Genomic DNA, 10,172 nt, shown 5'->3' on the forward strand with positions numbered 1-10,172 from the left:
TTGCAAGCTAAAGGCAGTGCGACTGAAATTCTGCTACGCACAATGGGGCAGGAGAGTCCTACCAAGAGCTTTGAGATATCTGGATTAGAGATTGGCAAGGTGGAAGGCGACACATTTCTTGCATTACCAAAGGTCTACACCCAACATAAGATCCCAGTGACAAGAGAGAACATTCCCACTCAGAAAGAGCTCAAAAGGTGGCCATACCTGAAAGAGGTTCAGTTGAAGGAGATTGATGCTGACGTCGAACTTCTGATTGGCGTAAATGCTCCAAAGGCAATGGAACCCTGGCAAATCATAAATAGCCAAGGCAACGGACCGTATGCAGTGAAAACCCTCTTTGGATGGGTGATGAATGGTCCTCTCAACAGTTGTACCATGGCAGAAGAATCCGGGCGTCCTACGGTGATGGCTAATCGTATCTCAATGGCCGACCTGGGGGTTCTTCTTGTAAATCAGTACAACCATGACTTCCCCTGAGAGAGAGTATGAAGAGAAAAGTGAGATGTCAGCTGAGGATCGTAGGTTTATGGAGATAGTATCAAGCTCCATAACCCTCAAAGACCATCACTACTACTTACCGTTGCCCTTTCGCAACAAAGATGTAGTCCTGCCAAACAACCGTGACATGGCAAAGCAGCGGGCTCTAAATATTATCAGGAAGTTCAAGAAGGACAAAGGTTACGCTGCAGAGTACAAAGGCTTCATGGAAGAGATGATAACAAAAGGTTACGCCGAGAAGGTACCACAAGAACAGCTCCTCAGAGAGAAAGGCAAGGTATGGTACATACCACACCATGGCGTTCACCATAAGCGCAAAGGAACGATACGAGTGGTGTTTGACTGTTCATCATCCTATAAAGGTACATCTCTTAACAGTGAACTCCTTCAAGGCCCTGACCTGGCAAACACACTTATAGGAGTCTTGCTAAGATTTCGGCAAGAGCACATTGCCATGATGGCAGACATCGAAGGAATGTTCCATCAAGTACGTGTCCATGAAGATGACTTAGACTTCCTGCGATTCCTATGGTGGCCGGATGGTGATACTAACAAAAGATTGGAGGAGTACAGAATGACAGTACATCTTTTCGGTGCTATATCCTCTCCAAGTTGTGCAAACTTTGCACTGCGAAAGACTGCAGAAGACAACTGTGAGGGGGTACGATGAAGAGGTGATTCAAACAGTCAAGTCCAACTTCTATGTTGATGACTGCCTCAAGTCAGTGGCCACAGAAGAACAAGCCATAGCTCTCACAAGAAACCTCAGGGATGTGTGCTCTCAAGGTGGGTTCAAATTGACCAAGTGGGTCAGCAACAGCCGCACTGTACTAGCTTCTATCCCTGATGAACACAAAGCCAAGCAGATAAAAGAACTGAACCTGGACAGAGAAAAGCTGCCTGTTGAAAGAGCACTTGGAATCCGATGGAACATTGAAAGGGATGTGTTTACCTTCCAGGTCACTGTCAAGAACAGACCCCTTACAAGAAGAGGTATTCTCTCAACTGTCAGCTCTATTTATGATCCATTAGGTTTCCTCGCCCCATTCGTATTAAAGGCAAAGCAAATTCTTCAAGTGCTCTGCAAGCTAAAGTGTGGATGGGACGAAGTCATCCCTGAAGAACACTCTATTTCATGGAAGAGATGGCTCTCAGAGCTGGACCAGCTCTCCAGATTCCAGATCAACAGGTGTATGATGCCGGAGAACTTTGGTCAAATCAAGACAGCACAGCTGCATCACTTCGGTGATGCAAGTGAACAAGGTTATGGCACGGCAAGCTACCTTAGGTTCACAAACGTTATGGAAAAGGTCCACATCGCATTCATACTGGGGAAATCAAGGGTGACTCCACTCAAGCAGATGACGATCCCCAGACTGGAACTTGCTGCAGCAACATTGGCAGTGCGAGTGGACAGGATGTTAAGGTTGGAGCTCCAGATTGAACTTGAGGAGTCAACTTTCTGGACAGACAGCCAGTCGGTGCTAAAATACATCCGCAACGATACCAAGAGATTCCATACTTTTGTGGCTAATAGGGTTGCTATGATCCGTGACCTATCGAAAGCAAAACAGTGGAGGTATTTGAACTCCAAACACAACCCAGCCGATGATGCCTCAAGAGGATTACATGTTGAAACTTTCCTGAACTCAAAGAGATGGCGCAAAGGACCAGAATTCCTGGAGAAAACAGAAACACAATGGCCGAAAGTCCCCGAGGAGCTTGGCTCCATCCCTCCAGATGATCCAGAGGTGAGAAAAGACGTCATCGTAAACAGTACATGTGTGGAAGAAAAGAGTCCGACCAGCAAACTGATTGAGTACTATTCAACATGGAACAGCTTGAAGAAAGCAGTTGCCTGGATGCTGAAACTGAAGAGACTTCTACTACAGTTAAGCCAGAAAAGGAAAGTTCTCACCCAAACTGATCCAGGATCAGATCAGAGTCTGACAAACTCACTGAAGGAACAAATTGACAAGTTCAAACTGACGTTTGGAAAAGAAAGTCTGTCTGTAGATGACCTAGATGAAGCAGAAAAGGTCATCATTCGATTTGAGCAACGACAGCACTTTAAACAAGAAATTGCACTAGTTGTAAAAGGAAAACAATGTGCCAAGAGAAGCGGCTCAATCTGTAAGCTTGATCCAATAGTTGACAATGGCATTCTGAGAGTAGGAGGAAGGTTAAGCAAAGCTGCTATGCCTACGGAACTAAAGAATCCTATGATCCTGCCCAAAGACTCCTACATCTCCAGACTGATCTTACTCCACATCCATGAGCAGGTTGGCCACTCTGGGAGAGGTCACATGCTTTCTAGACTTCGCCAGCGATATTGGATACCCTGTGCCAACTCCTTAGCAAGGAAGATCCTTAAGAGCTGTGTCTTCTGCAGGCGGATGCAAGCTAGAGCTGGGGAACAGAAGATGGCTGACCTTCCACAAGATCGGGTAGCACCTGATTTGCCGCCTTTCACCCATGTGGGCATAGATTACTTTGGCCCCATAGAGGTGAAGCGAGGCCGCGTTCATGTGAAGCGGTATGGTGTGATCTTTACTTGCCTTGTGAGTCGAGCTGTCCATCTAGAAGTTGCTAGTTATCTGGATACTGATTCCTGCATCAATGCCCTGCGCAGGTTCATCTGTCGAAGGGGCCCAGTAACAAGTATCAGAACAGACAATGGCACCAACTTTGTTGGAACACACAGAGAGCTAGGAGAAGCTCTGAAAGAGCTGGATCACAACAAGATTCAAAATAAATTACTGAAGGAAGGAGTGACATGGTCATTCAACCCTCCCTCTGGAGCCCACCATGGGGGGTATGGGAGAGGTTGATCCGACTGGTGAAAAATATCCTCTATTCAGTCCTTAAAGAGCAAGTACTGGATGATGAGGCTTTGCAGACAGCCTTGTGTGAAGTTGAGGCGATTATGAACGACAGACCAATCACTACTGTAACAAATGACCCTAACGATCTAGAACCCCTGACTCCGAACCATCTGCTTCATCTGAAAGCAAAGCCAGTCCTGCCACCAGGACTATTCCAGAGAAGTGACCTATACTCAAGAAGGAGATGGAAGCAAGTACAATATATCACTGACCTCTTCTGGAAGAGAAGGATCAGGGAGTATCTTCCACTTATGCAGGAGCGGAACAAGTGGAACAAAACTAAGAGAAACTTCAGTCCTGGTGACCTTGTGGTCATCAGTCGATGACACCGCCCCAAGGAACTCTTGGCTAATGGGGCGTGTGGTGAAGGCTTTGCCAGGGGCCAAAGGTCTTGTCCGGAGCGTCATGGTTAAGACTAAGACCAATATCCTACAGAGACCTATCAATAAACTCTGTCTGCTCCTTGAGGCGACGAAGTGAGACACACACACACACACACACAGTGCTCCATCTTTGAATCACGTGCACCCCTGATTCGTTGATGTCGTACTCTTACATTCTTTGATGTCATACATTTTGTGGACGTCAAACTCTTGACATTTTTTGGAAGTTGAACACCTTTACACTTCAACTCAGACTGAGATCTATGGACTATTTTCCTATATGGCACCTTGTATATTTGTATATAGCTATGAACTGTAATGGTGCTCTGGTATAGAATGTTTTTGTATTGGCTCTACGTTTGAATATTAAGTAATTGTTGTGCATTCAGTGCAGTCAACAATTAGGGGCCGGTATGTTAGAGCCGATTTGGGCATATTTTGTATAAAAGACTGAACATACTGAGCTCCATGTACATTTGTGTAAATATATTAAATATTAATGTATATGATGAAATATTAGGTACGTACCTTTATGATTTATTTACCGGATTGAGATATATTCATTTGTTATTAGTGTAACTCAGTTTTTGGCCCCCTCTTGCCCATTCATTGTACTGTGTTAATTGTGTTAGTATAAAGGCAGGAAGTTGGGCCTTCGGGGGGAGGAGTCCTTGCTAGATGCGGGAGCGGTATAGTTTTTTGACCATATAGACATATAGACATACAGACAGACAGGTCATATTATATTATGTATTTGCATTTCAAGTAATCTCTGCTTTAAGTTGATTGGAGAATACCTTTTTGTTAGATAAGAAGAATAAACATTTTTTGTTGCACTATATCCCTGGATCTCATTGAATGTTTGGCCGTTTGGAAACGTTGAGTGTGGACTGTATGCGTCCGAAACAACCCCGCTTCAGGCTAGGGCAGTGGCTATGGTAAAGAGGAAAGGAAGCCACTACAACCACTGAAAGGCTATTTGAAGAAAATGAGGGAGATATACAGTGCATTCGGAAAGTATTCAGACCCTTTGACTTTTTCCACATTTTGTTACGTTACAGCCTTATTCTAAAATAGATTAAATAAAATGTTTTCCTCATCAATCTACACACAATACCCTGTAATGACAAAGCGAAAACAGGTTTTTAATTTTTTTTGCAAATGTATTAAAAATACAAAACAGAAATACCGCATTTACATAACTATTCAGACCCTTTGCTATGAGACTCGAAATTGAGCTCAGATGCATCCTGTTACCATTGATCATCCTTGAGATGTTTCTACAACTTGATTGGAGTCCACATGTGGCAAATTCTATTGATTATACATGATTTGGAACTGCACACACCTGTCTATATAAGGTCCCACAGTTGACAGTGCATGTCAGAACAAAAACCAAGCCATGAGGTCGAAGGAATTGTCCGTAGCGCTCCGGATTGTATCGAGGCCCAGATCTGGGGAAGGGAATCAAAAAATGTCTGCTGCATTGAAAGTCCCCAAGAACACAGTGGCCTCCATCATTCTTAAATGGAAGAAGTTTGGAACCACCAAGACTCTTCCTAGAGCTGGCCGCCTGGCCAAACTGAGCAGTCGGAGGAGAAGGGCCTTGGTCGGGGAGGTGACCAATAACCTGATGGTCACTCTGACAAAGCTCCAGAGTTCCTCTGTGGAGATGGGAGAAGCTTCCAGATGGACAACCATCTCTGCAGCACACCACCAATCAGGCCTTTATGGTAGAGTGGCCAGACAGAAGCCACTCCTCAGTAAAAGGCACATGACAGTCAGGAGTTTGCCAAAAGGCACCTCAGACCATGAAAAACACGATTCTCTGGTCTGAACCATTGAACTCTATGTTTTGAATGCCAAGCGTCACGTCTGGAGGAAACCTGGCACCATCCCTACTGTGCAGCATGGTGGTGGCAGCATCATGCTGTGGGGATTTTTTTCAGCAGCAGGGACTGGGAGACTAGTCAGGATCAAAGGAAAGATGAACAGAGCAAAGTACAGAGAGATCCTTAATTAAAACCTGCTCAAGAGTGCTCAGGACCTCAGACTGGGGCGAAGGTTCACCTTCCAACAGGACAACAACCCTAAGCACACAGCCAAGGCAACGCATGAGTGGCTTCGGGACAAGTCTCTGAATGTCCTTGAGTGGCCCAGCCAGAGCCCGGACTTGAACCCGATCGAGCATCTCTGGAGAGACCTGAATATAGCTGTGCAGCGATGCTCCCCATCCAACCTGACAGAGCTTGAGAGGATCTGCAGAGAATAATGGGAGAAACTCCCCAAATACAGGTGTGCCAAGCTTGTAGCTTCATACCCAAGAAGACTCGAGGCTGTAATCGCTGCAAAAGGTGCTTCAACTGAGTAAAGGGTCTGAATACTTTTGTAAATGTGATATTTCCGTTTTTGTTAGTTTTTTTTATTGGCAAACATTTCTAAAAACCTGTTTTTGCTTTGTCATTATGGGTTATTGTGCGTAGATTGATGAGCGAAAAAAACAATTTAATTCATTTTAGAATAAGGCTGTAATTTAACAAAATGTGGAAAAAGTCAAGGGGTTTGAATGCTTTCCGAATGCACTATAATTCAGGGTGCTATTTTCTTTTATGTCCACTAGATGGCAGAGGAGGCTATAACAAATGTTTTGATGCCCTTCAATCTGATTCTACTCCTCACCAATGAACAGGCGGGTGCTCATATTTCTTAGAGGCTCATCAAAAATAAAGCCTAAATAAATGTCTTCATTTTACTGTTAATGTATCTTAATATGCAATTTATTTTAGAGAAATAAAACGATATTCCTGCCAGTTATCCATATGATGTCAACTGTTTCCCCTCTTTTCCTGCTTGCTCAGTGACATTTCCCCTTCAGTCCTGAGGGTTAGAGGGGTTGAGGGGTTTGTTGGAGAGTTGGGGGTGGAGGTTGGGGGGGGACTGGATCTTTTTGTAGGGTGATGGGGTGGAGGGGGGGGTAGCTGGATCTTTTTTGGAGGGTGACAGGATGGTGACCCTCAGGCAGATGGCTTTGGGGAGAAGGGAGAAAGGAGGATGAGGATTTTATTCCCCTCTGTTCTCCCCTTTAAAGTGGGTGATCAATTAAATGCATCCTACCCTGTCGGTTTGTATGCTTGTGTCCCAAATGACACCCTATTCCCTCTATAGTGCACTACTTTAGACTAGAGCCTTATGGGTCATGGTCAAAAGTAGTGCACGATCTAGGAATTTGGGACGCACACCCTGCTTCCCTGACTGTTGACTGAGTGTCTTGACGCCCTCTAGCAGATGCATACATATGTAAATGTTTTTAGCGGTTGGTTTTGCATAACCGGATGGTTTTGGGGGTTAGGGCTAGGGACAGCTCATAATGTGTTACATTTACATTTTTACATTTTAGTCATTTAGCAGACGCTCTTATCCAGAGCGACTTACAGTTAGTGAGTGCATACATTTTTCGTACTGGCCCCCCGTGGGAATCAAACCCACAACCTTGGCGTTGCAAGCGCCATGCTCTACCAACTGAGCTACAGGAGGTAGAGCATTGTAGATGTATGATGTAGCCTAGAAATACACAACTAAGGGACTCTGGCTTCCCTAACGGCTGTAGTAACTGACTGTAGTATCTTACATTGAGAATCAGGCTGAAGTTAACATCTGAAGGTAACATCTGAAGGTAACATCTGAAGGTAACATCAGAAGGTAACATCTGAAGGTAACATCAGAAGGTAACATCTGAAGGTAACATCAGAAGGTAACATCTGAAGGTAACATCTGAAGGTAACATCAGAAGGTAACATCAGAAGGTAACATCAGACAGTAACATCTGAAGGTAACATCTGAAGGTAACATCAGACGGTAACATCTGAAGGTAACATCTGAAGGTAACATCTGAAGGTAACATCAGACGGTAACATCTGAAGGTAACATCAGACAGTAACATCTGAAGGTAACATCTGAAGGTAACATCTGAAGGTAACATCAGAAGGTAACATCTGAAGGTAACATCTGAAGGTAACATCAGAAGGTAACATCAGAAGGTAACATCAGACGGTAACATCAGAAGGTAACATCTGAAGGTAACATCAGACAGTAACATCTGAAGGTAACATCTGAAGGTAACATCTGAAGGTAACATCAGACGGTAACATCTGAAGGTAACATCTGAAGGTAACATCAGACGGTAACATCTGAAGGTAACATCAGACAGTAACATCTGAAGGTAACATCTGAAGGTAACATCAGACGGTAACATCTGAAGGTAACATCTGAAGGTAACATCAGACGGTAACATCTGAAGGTAACATCAGACAGTAACATCTGAAGGTAACATCAGACAGTAACATCTGAAGGTAACATCAGATGGTAACATCTGAAGGTAACATCTGAAGGTAACATCTGAAGGTAACATCAGACAGTAACATCTGAAGGTAACATCAGACAGTAACATCTGAAGGTAACATCTGAAGGTAACATCAGACAGTAACATCTGAAGGTAACATCTGAAGGTAACATCTGAAGGTAACATCAGACGGTAACATCTGAAGGTAACATCTGAAGGTAACATCAGAAGGTAACATCAGAAGGTAACATCTGAAGGTAACATCTGAAGGTAACATCTGAAGGTAACATCTGAAGGTAACATCTGAAGGTAACATCTGAAGGTAACTATCATAATGTGTATAACATTTCACACAACATTTCATATTTATGCATATTAATAAACACACAGCCTCACGTTGATGTGTACAGAAAGTGGGGGAAAGTTATTTATATGTCTATGTAAATGAGTGTGTGTGTGTGTGTGTGTGTGTGTGCACATGCGTGTTTGTATGTGCGTGTGTGTGTGTGTGCGTGTGTGTTCGTGTCAGTGTAGGGGGATGGGGTGTAACACAGTCAGCTGGTCAGAGAACGTGTGAGTCACCATTTCAACTGCCATGAGTATGGAACCACCCGGCAATGATTCCCAATGGATCCTGATTTATCCCAGTAGGATCACACACACACACACATTTTTTATTTTTTTATTTTTTTATTTGCAGTTTTACTGAGTGGACTATCCTGGTTAAATAAATATAATGAAACGAGAGATGGAAGGAGAGACCCGAGGAAGTGGGAATGGAGGTAAAGGATGAAAGAGGGAGTCAGTGAGAGTGAAAGATGGAGTCATTCAGACTTTGAATGCTATTTGTTTGATTCTGTAAACTCACTTTCTGACCCTGGCATGGTGTGAACGTCTGTTTTCTGACACGTGGGTTGGTTGGGTGAATAGATCCGGGACTCTGTGGAACGTCGGGTTACACTATTCTCCTGTTCAACTCCGTTACCATGTGAGCCAGGGTGTCTGTAGAAGCTAGGGTTGCCACGGTGATGTGTTTGCTCTGGTTTTCTCCTCACTGTGCCAGAGATCCATTCAGAATGGAACAAGTACAGGCTCATGATGCTGCCGGTAGCCACATCTTTCCTCTTGTTGGGTCTGATTTGATGTCAGTTATGGATTCATACCATCATTGTGATAGCAACTACACAGCCACTAATCATCCAGAGGTTTTAACAGCATTGTCATGTTATGTTGGTACAGAGAAAACACATTATATGCACACAGACACCGCTGCGCCGTTAGTGACTAACCATCAAACAGGCAAAGCGTCTATACAGGACAAAGACTGAATCCAACTACACCGGCTCTGACGCTCGTCGGATGTGGCAGGGATTATAATGGGAAACCCAGCCGAGAGCTGCCCAGTGACGCGAGCCTACATGGAGTTACAGGAAACGGAGGGCTGAGCACGACCCCATCCACATGGACTGGGCTGAAGTGAAGCGGGTCAAGAGCTTCAAGTTCCTCGGTGTCCACATCACTAAGGACCTATCATGGTCCACACACACCAACACAGTCCTGAAGAGGGCACGACAACGCCTCTTCCTCCTCAGGAAGATGAAAAGATTCGGCATGGGTCCTCAGATCCTCAAAACGTTCTACAGCTGCACCATTGAGAGCATCTTGACTGGCTGCATCACCGCCTGGTATGACAACTGCTCGGCATCTGACTGCAAGGCACTACAGAGGGTAGTGGTACATCACTGGGGCTGAGCTCCCTGCCATCCAGGATCTCTATATCAGGCGGTGTCAGAGGAAGGCCCTAAAAATGGTCAAAGACTCCAGCCAACCAAGTCATAGACTGTTCTCTCTGCTACCGCACAGCAAGCGGTACCGGAGCGCTAAGTCTGGGCCCAAAAGGCTCCTGGACAGCTTCTACCCCCTGATAGTTTGTTGGTGATGTGGACACCAAGGAACTTGAAGCTCTCAACCTGTTCCTCTACAGATCCGTTGATGAGAATGGGTGTGTGCTCGGTCCTCTTTTTCCTGTAGTCCACAATCATCTCCTTTGTCTTGGTCACGTTG

Source organism: Coregonus clupeaformis, chromosome 16, assembly GCF_020615455.1.
Source record: "Coregonus clupeaformis isolate EN_2021a chromosome 16, ASM2061545v1, whole genome shotgun sequence".
Classification (NCBI taxonomy): domain Eukaryota; kingdom Metazoa; phylum Chordata; class Actinopteri; order Salmoniformes; family Salmonidae; genus Coregonus; species Coregonus clupeaformis.